Source organism: Protobothrops mucrosquamatus, unplaced genomic scaffold (assembly GCF_001527695.2).
Source record: "Protobothrops mucrosquamatus isolate PMUCROS unplaced genomic scaffold, P.Mucros_1.0 scaffold245, whole genome shotgun sequence".
Classification (NCBI taxonomy): domain Eukaryota; kingdom Metazoa; phylum Chordata; class Lepidosauria; order Squamata; family Viperidae; genus Protobothrops; species Protobothrops mucrosquamatus.
The window spans coordinates 727,324-743,992 of record NW_015386595.1 but is presented as its reverse complement, the minus strand read 5'-3'; positions in this window follow the sequence as shown (position 1 = coordinate 743,992).

Here is a 16,669-nt window from a genome sequence, read left to right as displayed (position 1 = left end):
TAGGGTGTCCAACCTCCGTTGGAATACTCCCATCATGCGCTGGTTCGTTCTTCTAGAGGTGGTCCGGATATGCTGGTTTAACGTGTCAAAATGCTGGTTCTCCAGAGTCACGTGGCAATGCTCTCGGTAGTCCTGGACCCACGCTTTCAAGCTGTTGATACGCCTATGTTGTTCATTAACGAGCGCTCGAATGGTACAGCATTGGAAACGGTGAATAATCTGTCGACACTCCAAGGAGTCCACAATAGGCTTTTTCCTCAGCGACTTGGGGATCAAGCCTTCTCTGAGGCAGCTATGCAAGAACGTCAGTTTGCCGTAGTTTGTAGAAATGCGGCACGCCAGTCTCTCCCACTTCCTGGCCATGAGCAGAACTGCTCTGCCGTATCTATCAGAAATTTCTTTAAAAACGTGATCCCTGGGTAATTCCATATTAGAACAGTGAGAAAATATGAGCACCAGGGAATATGATAAAATAATTTGGTTTAATATTAAAATTACTAAAATTACTAAAATTACTAATAAAATCAATTAAAACGCCTAGCTTTCGTCAGCTATCTGCTGACGTCCTCAGGGCTCAAGATGTCAGTCCATGGGAGTCACTTTTGTAGCTTGACTAGCGTGTGCGCATGGCTCCTTGACCTCGTTATTGGGCCAGTCATGACTAGGCACGTTCCTGACGCCGGTTCCTTGGTAACGGCTTGCTCCCTCCCACGTCTCTCATCCACACAGCTAACATCAGGGAATTTTTCTTTTTTAGAGCTAGATGTCAATGGAGGGTCTCCTTTCGCGCACTCAGATCCGTCTTCCGTTTTCCTTTCCATATCACCTTCACACCCTTCCCCTTGGGTCCTTTCCAATGTCGCCCCACACTTCTTTGTCCATAGTCGAGTGCATGTCGCACCAACTCGCTTTCCAACGTCTCCCCCCCTCCCCGTCTCCTTTTTGATGGTGCAGCCTCCTATTTTCTTATCTCTCCCCTTTTTTGTTCCGATATAATTATATATAAGACTGACATCTTGAGCCCTGAGGACGTCAGCAGATAGCTGACGAAAGCTAGGCGTTTTAATTGATTTTATTAGTAATTTTAGTAATTTTAATATTAAACCAAATTATTTTATCATATTCCCTGGTGCTCGTATATATATATATATATATATATATATATATATATATATACTAGCTGTACCCGGATTGGCATGGGCTTGGATACCCCCCCATCAGCTATATCCCCTGGCCCCATGAGGGGCCGACAGCAACTTCCACAGACTTCCTTAAAAATCGCCCCGGATAGTAAATTGGGTAAACACACTATGATGACTCGATTCCGTCAGAAGAGGGAAAGGGATTCCCGGTCTATGAACGAGGATGGCTCCCTTGGTCGGGGGGAGGAAGGGATCATTATGGCATCTGATATGAATGGATATCAGACAGATAATGTCTTTTGGTTCAGATTTTAAGTTAGTAGCCCAAGGTTCTAAAAATATTCTTAGCCAAAAGGGATACTTGTGCCTTTACTAACAATGAAACATCCAAGAATGTTTCTCATTTATAAGCTTGATCCAATATATTGAAATGTCTGGATCTCACACTGGCAGACACAAAAACACATCTGGTATCTCTACTACCTAATAACAAATTGTAATTTTAATGGACAAATTATTAAATGCACAATGATTTAGGTAGATGTATTTCATTAATCCAATTATTCACATTCACATTTGATTTAAATAAAATCAAATTTCATTTGTTTTCTGTCCTTGCTTACTTTGCAAAATGTTTTCTTTATCTCTCTTTCTCAGTATAGATTCCTTCTCAATGTATTGTATGACTGTTTTGTTCTAGATAGCACTTGAACTGAAAGAATGTCAGAAATGTTTTGGCAGCCTACTCCTCTCAACATAATTCAAACTGAAAATGTACTAGAATCTGGATGATAGATCTTTGTATCTTGACTCCAGAAGAGAACCGTCAAAAAGTACTAAACTTTGGCAGCTTTGAGCTCCAAGTATGTATGGCTGCAAACCATTGTGTTTTGAGCACTTAGCAAGCATGAGACATTGGACCATGCACATGAAATGAAAAGAGACATTCTTTGAAGATTTAATAATATGTTAGATTTTATTCCTTAATCCATTTTTGTCACAATTCACATTTATTGCCACCTATTTCATTTAAGTGCAAATAAAACTGGCAAGCTGCTATTCTGCCGTTGGCATTTTAACAATTCCACTGAAAGAATTGCAGCTATATAAGGCTGAGTGTTTTTGAATTCTTTATATTCAAAGGGGTTCTATTTTCCAAATCCTTCAGAACAAATGAGATTTTCAAGTAGTTTCATCAACGAACATGGCAATGTGATCCGGAAGATAAGACATTTTCTTATCAGGGGAAAAAAGCATTTTCAGATACTCCTGCAAAATTCAGTAAGAAAAAGAAGCATGTAAATAGCTGATGTGAAAAATACATATATGTTTTATTGTAATTATATGATAATGTATTGATGGAACATTTTTTACTTCATAGGAAATAGCCTACCCTTTCATTTTATAAAGGTGGAAATTAATTACGTCTTACAACTTTGGTTATAGATATCTTTTTCTTCTTTCATGTTAAAGGAAGTTGGATAAATTAGAAATAGGATGCAAAGAAAGATGTGGAGCATTAGGGTACAATTTACATACAGCATTTAAAATTCTTCATTCTATCCATGGACAGAGAAACTGTGATAGTTACACAAAATTTCGCAATCGAAAGAGGAGAAATTTTTCCAGCATTTTGGTGTAGTGTTGATCTCAACCATTAGACCCTTTGTTCTCTCTTAATAACAAATTGTGGCAAGTTCTTAAAGAGATGGGAGTACCAGACCATCTTATTTGTCTCTTGAGAAACCTATATGCGGGTCAAGAAGCAACAGTGAGAACTGGACGCGGAACCACTGATTGGTTCAAAATTGGGAAAGGAGTCCGGCAAGGCTGTATTCTGTTGCCCTGCCTATTTAACTTATATGCAGAGCACATAATGAGAAAGACAGGGCTAGATGAATCAAAAGTTGGAATTAAGATTGCTGGGAGAAATATCAACAACCTAAAATATGCAGATGATACCACTTTAACGGCAGAAAGTGAAGAGGAACTAAAGAGCCTCTTGATGCGGGTGAAGAAGGAAAGTGCGAAAGTTGGCTTGAAACTCAACATTAAGAAAACCAAGATCATGACATCTGACTCTCTCAATTCCTGGCAAATAGATGGGGAAGAAATGGAGGTAGTGACAGATTTTATCTTCCTGGGCTCCAAGATCACCACAGATGGGGACTGCAGCCAAGAAATTAAAAGACGCTTGCTCCTGGGGAGGAAAGCTATGGCAAATCTAGACAGCATACTAAAAAGCAGGGACATCACCTTGCCAACAAAAGTACATATAGTCAAGGCCATGGTTTTCCCAGTTGCAATGTATGGCTGTGAAAGTTGGACCATAAGAAAGGCTGAGTGCAAAAGAATTGAGGCCTTTGAACTATGGTGCTGGAGAAGACTCATGCGAGTCCCCTGGACTGCAAGGCGATCAAACCGGTCAGTCCTAGAGGAGATCAACCCCCTGACTGCTCTTTAGAAGGCCAGATCCTGAAGTTGAAATTCAAGTACTTTGGCCACCTAATGAGAAGGAAGGACTCATTGGAGAAGAGCGTAATGCTGAGAAAGATTGAGGGCAATAGAAGAAGGGGATGGCAGAAAATGAGGTGGCTGGATGGAGTCACTGAAGCAGTAGGTGTGAGCTTAAATGGACTACAGAAGATGGAAGAGGACAGGAAGGAATGTTGTCCATGGGGTAGCGATGGGTCAGACACGACTTTGCAACTAACAACAACAACAATAGCATCATTATTTTAGTGGCCTGGGCATCACCATTCTGCATCATTCAGTATCCACTGCCTAACATTTTACAAAATACTTGGAGTGTGTGTGTGGGGGGGAGTGGCTTTACAAAATGGTGAGATATATTTCAAGAACCTCCCTTTGTTTTCTGTGATTATTTTTTTTTGAAAAGAGGAAAAAAGGAAGAAAATTTCAAAGCAATCTGCAAATTTGGTTATATTTATCTGATTTGTTTGCATTGCTCTAATTATTTAAATGGCTATTTTTTTTCTTGGAAAACAATATCACATTCCTAATATAAGTAATGTTTACATTTACAAAAAACAACAACATTAAAACATGATCTTTGTCTGTGTCAAATTAGAAATTAAATTATTCTTCTAATTCATTGATTCAGGCTATTAAAGATGACATTGTATCATTTATTATTTATTTATTCAGTTTAAATGCAACTCAATTGTTCACTTGCAACAATTCTATAAAGTAGACTGGATTGAAAGAGAGTTATTGGTCCCAAATCTCTCATTTTCTATAATTGAGATAGGACTGTGGGTCTTTCTCTGATCTCAACTACTACACCCCTAATATGGCAGAAGTCATATTAGACACAATTAACCAAAATCTAGAATAATCTCATATTTTATACCTATGTTGTTATTGTTACCCATTCAGTCATGTCCAATTCTTGGAATTTCTATGGGCCAGGTTTCTCCACATCTTCCTATCTTGCATTGTTTCTTTGAGTTTTTCTATGCTGCAGCTGTTGTCAACTTTGATGGTGTACAGCCACTGTGTTCTTTGGTGACCCAGTTTCCTTTTACTGCTAATTCTTCCCAATGCTTTCTCCACTGATTATAGCTACACAATTGTAAACTGTTTAGGACTATAGTCTATAGTAATATATCCACTTTTAATACTTTTGTCCATATCTTGAAAAAGGATTTAAAGAATTAAAATTTTCTCCATTTTTTTTTCCATTGTCCATTGCAGCTACATCTTAAAATCACACGCCTTAAATACATTATCCTTTGATTGCATGGATATTCCATTTTATTCTGCTCATATTATTTTGCTTTCTAGTTTTCCTTGCCAAGCTTGTTTTTTTTTATTAACAAAGTAATCTTTTGATCATCAGTGAAGTCATGTTAATCCTAGAGGACTTCAAATATACTGTATGTGCAGATTTTGATAGTACAAAAATACTATTAAAATTTGCACAACAATAAGATTAAATAAAAGCTTCACCTTGTGATTTATTCTTTGGCACTATTTTGCTATCATGTTTAAATTATAGATCTAAAGGATTTTTTTAATGATAAAAATTATATGTCACTCATATTTATAAATCTAATTATAATCTAATCCAGAAAATGTAAAGTATGTGTTTAAAACTGTCAAGTTCAATAGCATTATTATAATTGTTATTGAGTTTTCTTTCCTGGTATTCTGAAGATATATTGGATTTCCACTTCCATTTGGGAAGAAGTCACAGAACAATGCCACTAATGGATAAACCCATAACAAATATGGTAGTGCAATCCAAAGCCAGCTTCAAATATGATACTTTTTATAATAGCTACAGCAGTGGTGGCGAACCTATGGCATGCGTGCCAGAGGTGGCACTCAGAACCCTCTCTGTGGGCACGTGCGCATGCCCCAGAGATGGCAACCATCCCTCTTCAACCAGCCGCCTGCTAACTCACCAAGGTCCCACGTGGCCGGATGCATCTCAGCACAGCTGGTTTCCCTCCCCCCTGCCCTGCCTTGCCTTGTCTCGCCTCACCCCACAGGATGAGCCTACTGCCCACTGCCCCACCTGCCAGAGACCCCCTGGATCTCCCCCAACCCTGCCCGGCCCCCACAGGCATCCTTTCCCACGAGCAACATCAAAGTGACCACGCCTACCTTGGCCACAGCCACCCAGTCTGCCATGACCACCACAGCCACGGCCACACAGGGGGCCATGCCCACCTGGCACCCAGTGATAAATAAGTGGGTTTTGGGTTGCAGTTTGGGCACTCGGTCTCTAAAAGGTTTGCCATCACTGAGCTACAGTATATCTGATTATGGTACCGAAACAATAGCCTCAGAAGATTCTCCAAAGCCGCCTGTCTATTTCAAAAACTATATTCTACATGCACAGTTTAGTGCCATAAGTTATTTGTGCTTCAAACCTTCCACTTTTCAGAATTTGCAAATGAAAGATAACCTCTTGTTTGTGACTTGCACATAATGTGCTGTTATTCTGTTCTGGGAGAGACAGTATAACAAGCAAGCTTTCCTGGAAACATGATTGATAAGCAGAAGGCAAGAACGTATTGTGGTGAGGTCACAAATTTTTATCTCAAACTAGCAAGCCTCATTTGACAATGCACCAAGGAGTATGAACTCAGGTTTCATAGTTTTCAAGCACAGACTCTTACAGAATTCTGGGAGAAAAAAAGCAGTAATATATTCCAGAACTGCACTTATTTAAGGAAGTGTAGATAAGAAGCTGTCAAAAATGTTATCCTGTGTGTTGCTTAGTTACCATTTCTGAGAATCCCTGATAGACATGAGCAGTAAATTGTAAAGACCCTCAGGACAACTTCTCAGCCAGCATCTATATACTAAAACCTATTTAACAGCATTTTTCAACTTGGTGCCCTCCCTGTGTCCTTTGGGCCAATTCTCACAGTGGACTTTCTATAAATTCTACCCTAACTGCACAGCACAGTAACAATTGTAGTCCAGTGACCAGTAAATATTATTCATGATTACAATATTGGTGGTAATGAATTCTCCCACCATGACAGCAGTGGTACTTGCTTTTAATCGAGGCAGCATCAATAATGAGAAGAGACATGGAAGGCAAGAAGGCAGAGAGAAGACCCCAGAGACTCTGGCAATGGCAGAAAGAAAGTTTGACAGACCAACAATGAAAAGTTATTTCAGAAGATAACGAATGTGGGTAATTCACAGAGGAAGGAGAATTGAAGCACACACTGGCAAGAAAACCGATGGGAAAGCAAGTGGAGAAAATTGGAGGAAGAGAGGAATTGTCATAGAGTACTACAGACACCCTGATTTGATTGTGATATTAATACTTGGAAGTGTTAAATGAAAGATTTAATAGAATAACAGAATGATAGAATTGAAAGGGACCTTGGAGTCTTTTAGTCCAACCCCCTGCTCAGGCAGGAAACCCTGTACCATTTCAGACAATGATTGTTCAATCTCTTCTTAAAAAACACAAGGTTGGAGCACCCACAACTTCTGAAGGCAAGTCATTCAACTGATTAATTTGTTCTAACTGTCCAGAAATTTCTTCTTAATTCTAGATTGGTTCTCTCCTTGATTAGTTTCCATCCATTGCTTCTTGTCCTGCCTTCAGGTTGACTCCCTCTTCTTCTTTATGACAACCCCAAAGATATTGGAACACTGCTATCATGTCATGGCATCATTTTCTGTAGGATTAATTCCCTTCTCCCCTCTTTTTTTATGGACCATAACCAAAAGCTACATAACTGGATCTAGACATATTTTAATTTTTGAAATAGTAGTGAATATCTGTAGCTTGGGTGTAGGATAAGGGTGAAGGTGTGTTCTCTGAGCTTGTGGGTTGTGGTCTCCTTCGACGTCACCGCCCTCTTCACCTCAGTTGACATCAACCTGGCTAAACAAAACAAACTATATACCATCTACTCACCAAACATCATACCCACAAAGAAGCTGACACTACAGAACACTTCATGTCTACAGAAACAATCATGAAACTCCTGGATCTATGCCTCAAGATATACTTCAAATTCAACAGGAAAATGTACAAACAAACACAAGGTGGAATCTCCCATATCAGGCCTAATAGCAGAAGCATTCATGCAATGAATCAAATCCATAGCTCTACCCACCATCCAACCAAAATTTTGGACACGTTACATCGATGACACCTTCGTCATCATCAATTTTAAAATTTAGAAATATTTATGTTTGTACTTGTTGCTTCGTCAGCCGGCACGCCTCTGATAATTTTGTCCATAGAAAATTAGAAAACAAAATAGAGAATCCTTTGCAAAGATCTCTCACATTTTTTAATTCTGAAAACACAATTTGTTCAATTGTGGTTTATATTAAGGAAAGCTTTCACAGCCAACATCAATCCAGCAGTGATGAACTGATAGGTTGTGTTGTAATTATTTGGTATTCTGACATTCATCAGCAACTGTGGCTGGCATATTTAGAGATGAAATGGTCTGGTCTATAGTATATTTCTTGGCAGCTCACAGGCAACTGAGCAGGAATTGAAGCCTTGTGTTTGTAATCAGATTTATTCTAATTTGACTATTTCACTGAATTCTAAAAAGCCAGTTTCTGATTAGTTCTTTATCTACACGAAATTGTAATTGGTCAGTCTGAAGACTTTCCAAAGGAGCTAATTTTTTATTGCTCTTTCTCTGAAATATCTGCTGTTTATTATTTTTCAGGTGATACTGTTAAAGATTTCAAATGGCACTTGTAAATTAGGAGCTGTTTTATTTGAAGTAAAATGCATATAATTGGGCAATCCCACCATTAGACTAGTCAAAATAACAAATATCTATACAAACTTTCACATTCTCCCAAACTTTACATCAGGGGTTGAAAAGGCGGTAGGAAAAAATCTACTTAACTGACTGGTAAGTGTGCCTTTTCAAGTTTAGAGTTACTCTCAAAATGAATATCTAGAGTTAGTCTCAAGATGAATTAGATCAGTAGTATTATTACAGACTTGTAGGAATTTTTGTCTTATGTAATTTAGTATATATAAAGTTAATAATAATAACCAATAGCCATTGCCAATAATACTTTCATGGGTATGGCTTCCTGTTACCACATGTACACAACCTAATGCAAAGTACTACAGTGAAGCAAATAAGATGGAACATAAACTGGTGCTCTATAGTGTATTTTCAACTCTTAGCAATAATATTTGTAATTTGACTAGAGACTTTGACCCAATAGCTAAATTGAAGTTAAAAAAAATGGATGTAATTCTTAATGATTTTTTGTTAAGAAAATATATCTAGGTGGCACATGTAATTATTTGGGTACAAGATAGCCAAGGTAATGCTAATAATTGATAACTACTATACTACTATATAGATGGGGCCATTACAGTTTTGAATGTGTTGTTTCATAGTTAATTGATACTTTCTATATACTAATGCCTGTGCAATGTATTTCTCAGACCAGACCTCAATAGAACAAAAGAGCTAATTTAAATCGAGCTTTATCATTAGTAATAGTAGAACTGAGATAAACTTCCAATGAGTGGTATTTGCAAGTTTTGCCCACAGAGGAATTTTCTCACCAGACCTTTAATTTTGTTGACCAAGCTGTAGGATGCCCTTAGATAATGGGAAACATCTCGTTATCCTCATGTAGAATCTATATATAGAATAGGAAGCCACAGTCCCAATGGAATATAGTAAAACAAAATAGCTCCAGGCGGGCAAAGAAGTGAGAGGAAGCTGTATACTTTGCCCTTATTTATTCAGCCTATAGGCTGAATATATATTGAGAAAAGTTGGATAGAATATATGTGTAATTTTAAAACTGGAGGAAGAAACATCAATGATCCATGCTATCCGGATGACACTAATAGCTAAAAATGCAATTGATCTGCTATCTCTAGTAATGAAAGCCAAAGTGCACAGTTAAAACACTGAGACTACAATTAAATTTTAACACAAAACTAATAACAATAGATAGTGCAACTAGCCTTAAAATTGACACTGAAGTGGTAAATAAATTTTGCCTTTGGGAATGGACTATTAAGTTATGATTTGTTATTGATTATTATTATGAATGTAAGTAAGTAAATAAGTTTATTGTTGTAACCCAAGGTCATAACATAAAATGCCCCAAAATACAATAAAATAGTGAAATTATAAAATAAAAGTAATAATAGAAGTATTAGATATTACAGCAAAATGAAGCCAAAGGTTATTAAGTTTTTATTGGTGCTAGCCTGTAATATATTTCTTGATTGCTGTTCCCTTTACTGTTAATAGTCAAATAGTCAAAAGCCAAAGGTTTGGGAATATGTATGTGTCTATACCCTGTGTGTATCTATACCTGCAAATATTAGAACACTTTCTCTGTGACTATGAAGCTAAAGTTGGAACTTGAAGAAGCAAGATTTTTTTTTAAGTCTTTTACTGTAGCTTTTGAATTTTGGTATTGGAGACCATGGATTCTTTTTTCAGTAGCCGTTTTCTATAAATTCCTTAGCATTTAATTAATTAATTTATAAATTAAGCACCATCAGTGTCATGATTTCAAAACCAAGCATATGAAAAAGAAACAAAAATCCCACAATTAAATTATTTAACACAATCTTTGTTCATTGTGGTTGGAAGTCTCCATATCCCCTTCGGGCGTGAGTTCCATATGAACTGCCATACCGTGCAAAAAGCTGTGTCCTAAGTGGCAACCTCTTGCCATCAAACATGGACTTCCATAAATGTATAAAGAAACAAGTTAGAGAAAAAAGATTTATTGCAACAAGCATAAAGATTTTATAACATGGTCCATGGACCAACCTTGTACAATTTCTTCTTCCTTCCATTTTCCTTCTCCTTCATCCTCTTCATCTTCCCAGCTTAAGCTTCTGAGTCACAAACATGTGTAATAGCTCTATCTAGAGTGTATCACAAAATTCAAGTTTAATATGGGTTTTTTTGGGGGGGGGACTTAGAAATGATTAAAAATAAAGACAATAGAGAGATGTCTTTATATTTATTTTCAGCAAGGATGCATCTATCAGCAAGTATAAAAATCATTCACAAACAGCACTTTTTATATGGTATTATATAAGAAACTTTGTGGATTAAAATATATTCCATGTCCCTAAACTATGCTTTCTCTAAGAGGCAAATATTATAATGATGCTACAAACATCATGCATCTCAACACTGCATTATATTCAGTGTTTTTTCCCCCAGTCCAGTTCAAATACATATAATACATCTCCACCAGATGCTTCCTAAAATCTTCTCTGATGCGACCATTAATGTTGACGGGAGAGAGTGAATCTCATTTTTCTGCACCAAGATTACAGATCTTTTGTCTCCATAATAACTCAGTGCACGAAGTATGAGTGTACTGATCTATTCAACAATAATGGGAAATGACAATTTTTTTACAAATGTGTGATCAACTAATAGACAGCTCTGAGGCGATTTAACTTGCTGGGTTTTTCTCAGTTGAGGATGAAATGGTGCCTCTGACCTTTTATGGGAGAATGATGGAGAGAAATGTAATCAAATACGGCAACAGAGATGCAGGGTGAATCATTATGCCCCTTTATTTCAAGGCAGCTTTGGCACATTGTGCAATTAAAAGCTAGACAGAGTGACCAATCGCAGGAAAAGAAGAAAATCAATCTGCCAGCTATAACTTTTGGGATAAGACTGGAGATTTTGAAATTGTGGTTTGCAGGCAAACCTCTTCTTTATCTCTGTTGTGTTTGCTTGTTGAAGAAATGTTTAGAAACTCCTTGGGCTGAGAAATACCTGAAATGAAAATTCCACATTTAGGCAATTAATTAATTTCAATATTCTTATTTTATTTTTACTATTACATTTTTTTCCAGAGTATAAATTAGAAAAGAATCTTTCACTTTTTCCAACTAATTTAAGCAAGAACGTGATATGAGAAACGCATATTGCAATGGTGCAGTGGTTAGAATGCAGTACTGCAGACTAATTCTGTTGGTTGCTGACGGCCAGCAGTTTGGCAGTTCGATTCTCGGTGACTCAAGTTGACTCAGCCTTCCATCCTTCCGAGGTCAGTAAAATGAGGACCCAGATTGTTGGGGGCAATATACTGACTCTGTAAACTGCTTAGAGAGGGCTGCAAGGCACTGTGAAGCAGTATAGAGGTGCTATTACTATTGCTATTTAAAATATAATTATTATTTAATTTGCATTTTGATATTTTTCCTGGGGTTCTTTATTATGAAAAGATGGGCTCATGGCCATTATTTACCCATTATTTGTTAACATTTCTTATACATTTCACCCAACACAGCCTCTAGGCAATATTTTCATTCTCATTCTCCTATTTTCTTATTTACTATTATGGCTTTTCATAAATCAGTTCTAAGTAGTAGATTGTAGTTTTCCAGGAATATAAAATATCTCTATTATCAAAGAAACAACCAATAAATTTATATAACAGTAAAATCATATGTAATAATATAAAATGGTGGTATTTGCTTTCTTTCCTTATCTATTTTATTCCAAAACAAAACATTTAAAATAGAAAAACAATACTATTGTGAAAATTAACTATTGACCACTCATGTAAGTTATTTATGAAAACAATTTAGCTTTCTGAAAACAATTTCATGATTGATTTAAAACAAAACAAAATAACTTCTTCTCCTCTTTTGTGATAATTCAATATTCCTTGCAAAAATAAGCCTTTACTATTGTTGCTGGCCTCTTTTTGTGATAGCAACATCACTATGAATTCAAATGTGCTTAGTTGTATTATTTCTTATTTTATTTACTTGTAATGCTGACTATGTTATTGTGAACGTAAGTAAATAAGTTTATTGTAACTCAAGGTTATAACATATCAAATGCCATAAAACATAATAAAGTAGCAATGCAATAGAAAAATTATAAAATAAAGTAATAATAGAAGTATTAGACATATAATGGTTACAGCAAAATAAAAGCTACAGCCAAAGCTATAGCTAAGAACTTAAGGATATGCGGTCCCTTTGTTAGGAATGAATTCTTAAGTCTATCTTTAGCTTGAATGTATATATACATCAGAATTCACAGTTACAAGTGATTTGTCTACTACTAAAAATGGTGATGACATTCTTTTTCCTTCAGTCAACACCCCACTGATGCCTTGCAATATTTCTATGCGCAACTAAAAACTGCTGAAAATAGGCTTCTGTTGAAAACATATATAACCTGTATTTTTTTCTAAGTTTAAATGACATCAGAACAAAAGTAGAAGTTTGGTTGCTGACAATTGGGAGCACACCTGAAAGAAGATAATTCAATTTTTCAAGGTCGGAGCTCTTGAATTTACCAGCCATTAATAATTTGGCTCTGCGCTCATGTAAAGGAGGCAGTGGAGATTAACCTCCTTCGCTTAACCAACACCACAAGGACAGAGGAGTTGGGTGACAAGACACTTACAAAATCTCACTTTGAGACATGTGGATGAATATTGCAAGCATAATTAATTTGAAAAAGAGCTGTAGACTGGCTCAGGTCCAGTCTTCCTCTAAATTTATTTGTTTAAAATTTGTTAAGCCCAGATGTGCAATATAGGCTCAATAACAACTATTTTAACAGGGGCAGACTGGCCTAGTGGCTAAGACTCTGGGCTTGCCAACCATAAGGTTGGCAGTTCGAGACCTACGTACCACATGATGGGGTGAGCTCCCATTACTTGCCCCAGCTCTTGCCAATCTAGCAGTTCAAAAACATGCAAATGCAAGTAGATAAATAGGTGGAAAGGTAACAGTGTGCTGTGCGCCTCAACGTATAGTCATGGCCACATGACCATGGAAGCATCATTGGACAACACTGATTAGGAAACAGAGATGAACACAGGCCCTTATATTCAGACCAGACTGGACAGGGGAAACCTTTACTTTTACTTTAACAGCTGTTTTAAATGTGTTGGTAAAGGGATTTTAAAATAGTGTCTCTATAACAAATATATTTAAAAACACATAAAGTTTTACTATCCTGTTTAAAATTACAGTACAACTTTCAATGCAAGTTCATACCCTTTACACGAAAATTTCTTCAGCTCACTGCATTATTTTATCAGGTACTGATCACTGTTAACTATTCTTGATATTTCTTGCTTCTAAGCAGACCATTTCTTATTTATTTGTAATCTGGTCAGGCACAACATCACTGTATCAACCCATAAATGTGTGGAAAGCATTTATGGTGAATTTATCAAAAGTGGAGATTTTTTATAGTCATTTAGTCATAAAATGAAATGTCACAAAATATACCTCAGGAAAGATTAATGATGACATTATTAGTTTGACATCTACCCCAAAATAGTGAACATGTTCTTTGTCCTCTATACTCACAACAGTTTTAAGAGATGTATTATGTGGATCAGAATTAAAAAACCAACAACACCTGTTAGGCTTCCTGGTTTTTGTTTGTTTTTTTTTGAAGATTTCATTACAGTTTTTCTGGTCTCAGTGGCACCTTTTGCTCTCCAAGGAACAATAGAGCTGATATTTTTGAATGTGTTTTGTGCTGTTTGAAGAAATACACTAATCAATAATCAGGACACCATAAATATTTTAACAAAAGGTCATAGAATTTACCATCACAATAATCTTGTGGGATGTTCAGTGATTGCAGTGGGAGATGAACTTCATTGATAGGTTACATATTGTATGATATCCAATCCAAAATATATTAGACAATGGCATAATTGTCAAATGTAACTTTTCCTTAAAATCCATTCTTCTCCTTCTCCTCTTATTCCTCCCCGTACTCTAAGAGTACAACACCTGATCATTTATAAAATATAAAACTCCAGTGAAATCTGGAAACCTAGAGGTGCTTATTATAACATCAACCACAAAGCATTTCATTGAACATTTCACTAAGTGTAAAACATTTGAAGGGATATCTCACTAAGTGCGCAAAATAAGTGCTAGCCCATATATCATCAGACAGGTATGTGCTGCAAAAGACCCAGATCACCTGCAGCTCTACAAATAATTGGAGGTAGAATTTAGAGCCCTACAGAATTTGCTGCTGAATTGTAAGTTGTAATGTGACAGAGAAAATAATGAAAATACTAGTTTTCTTTATTTTAATTAAATTGAAATTAAGTTAGAGGGGTTTTTTTTGTCCTGATCATATCCATTTCTTCATTCTGGCCTTCTCATTTTTAGAAGGGTAAGTCCATAAATTGCAGATGACCAGCAAGAACCAAATACTACACACCAAATCTAAATGGTAGAATCCAAATTCTATACCTTTTATTGTATATAGGAGATCTGAGGGTTACCATATGGAATTTGAAATGAGTCTTTTTCTAACTATATTTACTACTGATGTTTCTAGTTGTCGAAGTAGAACAATATCCATATTCATAAGGCATAATTCATATCAATTCATAAGTATAAGGTGTAAATTATATTTTCTCGACTGTTGAAATAAAGTGAAATATTCAAAGGGAAAATGAAATTGGCATAATAATATCCAAATAATCAGTGAGTACACATTGTGTGCATTGTGTATAATCCCCAATTCTTTACAAGTTTACATCTTATTTAAGCCCCCAAGCATGTTTTTTTTTAACTAATAGCCGCAATATAGCTTTGATTGAAACCACTGCTTACTTGTTATTGTGGTCCTCAAATATTCAAGACTGCCATAATTAAAATATACAATACAATAATTGATTTTATGAATGAGTTAAAATGTGCTGAATTATCCTGCTTGAATAATGTATGATAACAATTGGATCAGCCAAACAGAATTCTCTCCAAACTATTATTTGAGGTCAGGGTCCTACAGGGGAAGGCAAGTTGTTCTCAACAAACCAATTAGCCCATTAAGATATCCCTTTGCTGCATGCCAGGTTCTGATTCTGCTGCTATTTTAAAAAGAAAAATTAAATGGAATAGTTCACATTATCTTCAGTCTGTGAAAATTACAGTGCCTAGAGGGTTTTCACTCTGTTACCATTTGTGCTTACTTGTCTCAGAAATGTTATTTAAATAGGAGAAAGGAAATCTCCATTACTACATGTAGCTATATTTCAAGCTACCTATAGATTTACTTATTAAAAAAAGAAAGTGTTTGCATAACTTTTTGACATATATAAGGTTACATATGCTACTGCGAGAATTTTTGTAGCTCAGGGTTGAAATGAGGGGTCCTTTGTGATCTCTGAGCTTGGTTGGTTTCTTGCAGACATTTTCATTACCAGAACTTGGTAACATCATGAGTGCCACACAATACTGTAGCACTAACATTGTTCGTTACTTACACATTTACACACATACACACACACACACATACACACACACACATACACACACACACACAATTTGGCCTTTAATTTTGAACACATTCAAGAGCAGGTCTTAAGTCTTAGAATAAATATATTCATGCCAGGACAATCTCTACTGTCCCATTTAAGAAAAACTACTTAATGCCCACTGTCAGTGTAAAGGTTACAAGTGCCTCTTGATAATCAGACTTCCTTATACCTTCATTTTTGCAGCCTCTCTCTAGCTGGCCTTAATTCCTAAAAAGGTCCATGAGAAAAACTCCTGCATGATGCCTATGCTGGGATATGCACATGGGTCCCAGGATCAAGCAGAAAACAGATTTTTAAACAAGCGGAGCCATAAATGTTCCTCCCCTTCTCATTTTTTTTTATAGTGACATGAAGAAACAGTTTATTCATTAGTCAACCCTTATAAGAGCTGACAAGTATTTTTACTTCTTCAGCATCAGCGTTCCTAATAGGTTTACATCTTTTGCTATTAATTAGTAGGGGTACTCTATTCACTCATCTAGGATTATGAAAAAGGATTATAAAATTAATTAGAAATTGACTTCCGGTGGCAGGCGATTTCGCTGGTCGCAGCTGTTTGCTGCCTCCCGCCTGTTTTGCGTAAAAGCCGGTTTGACAGCCAGCATCTGCTGTCAAACGGCTTGATACCTTTCCCCTGGGCATAAGGGGATCGGTGAGCTGCCCGGGGTAGGAGTTGAGTTCCCGAGTCGTCCTATACGGACGATGTAGGCGAGAAC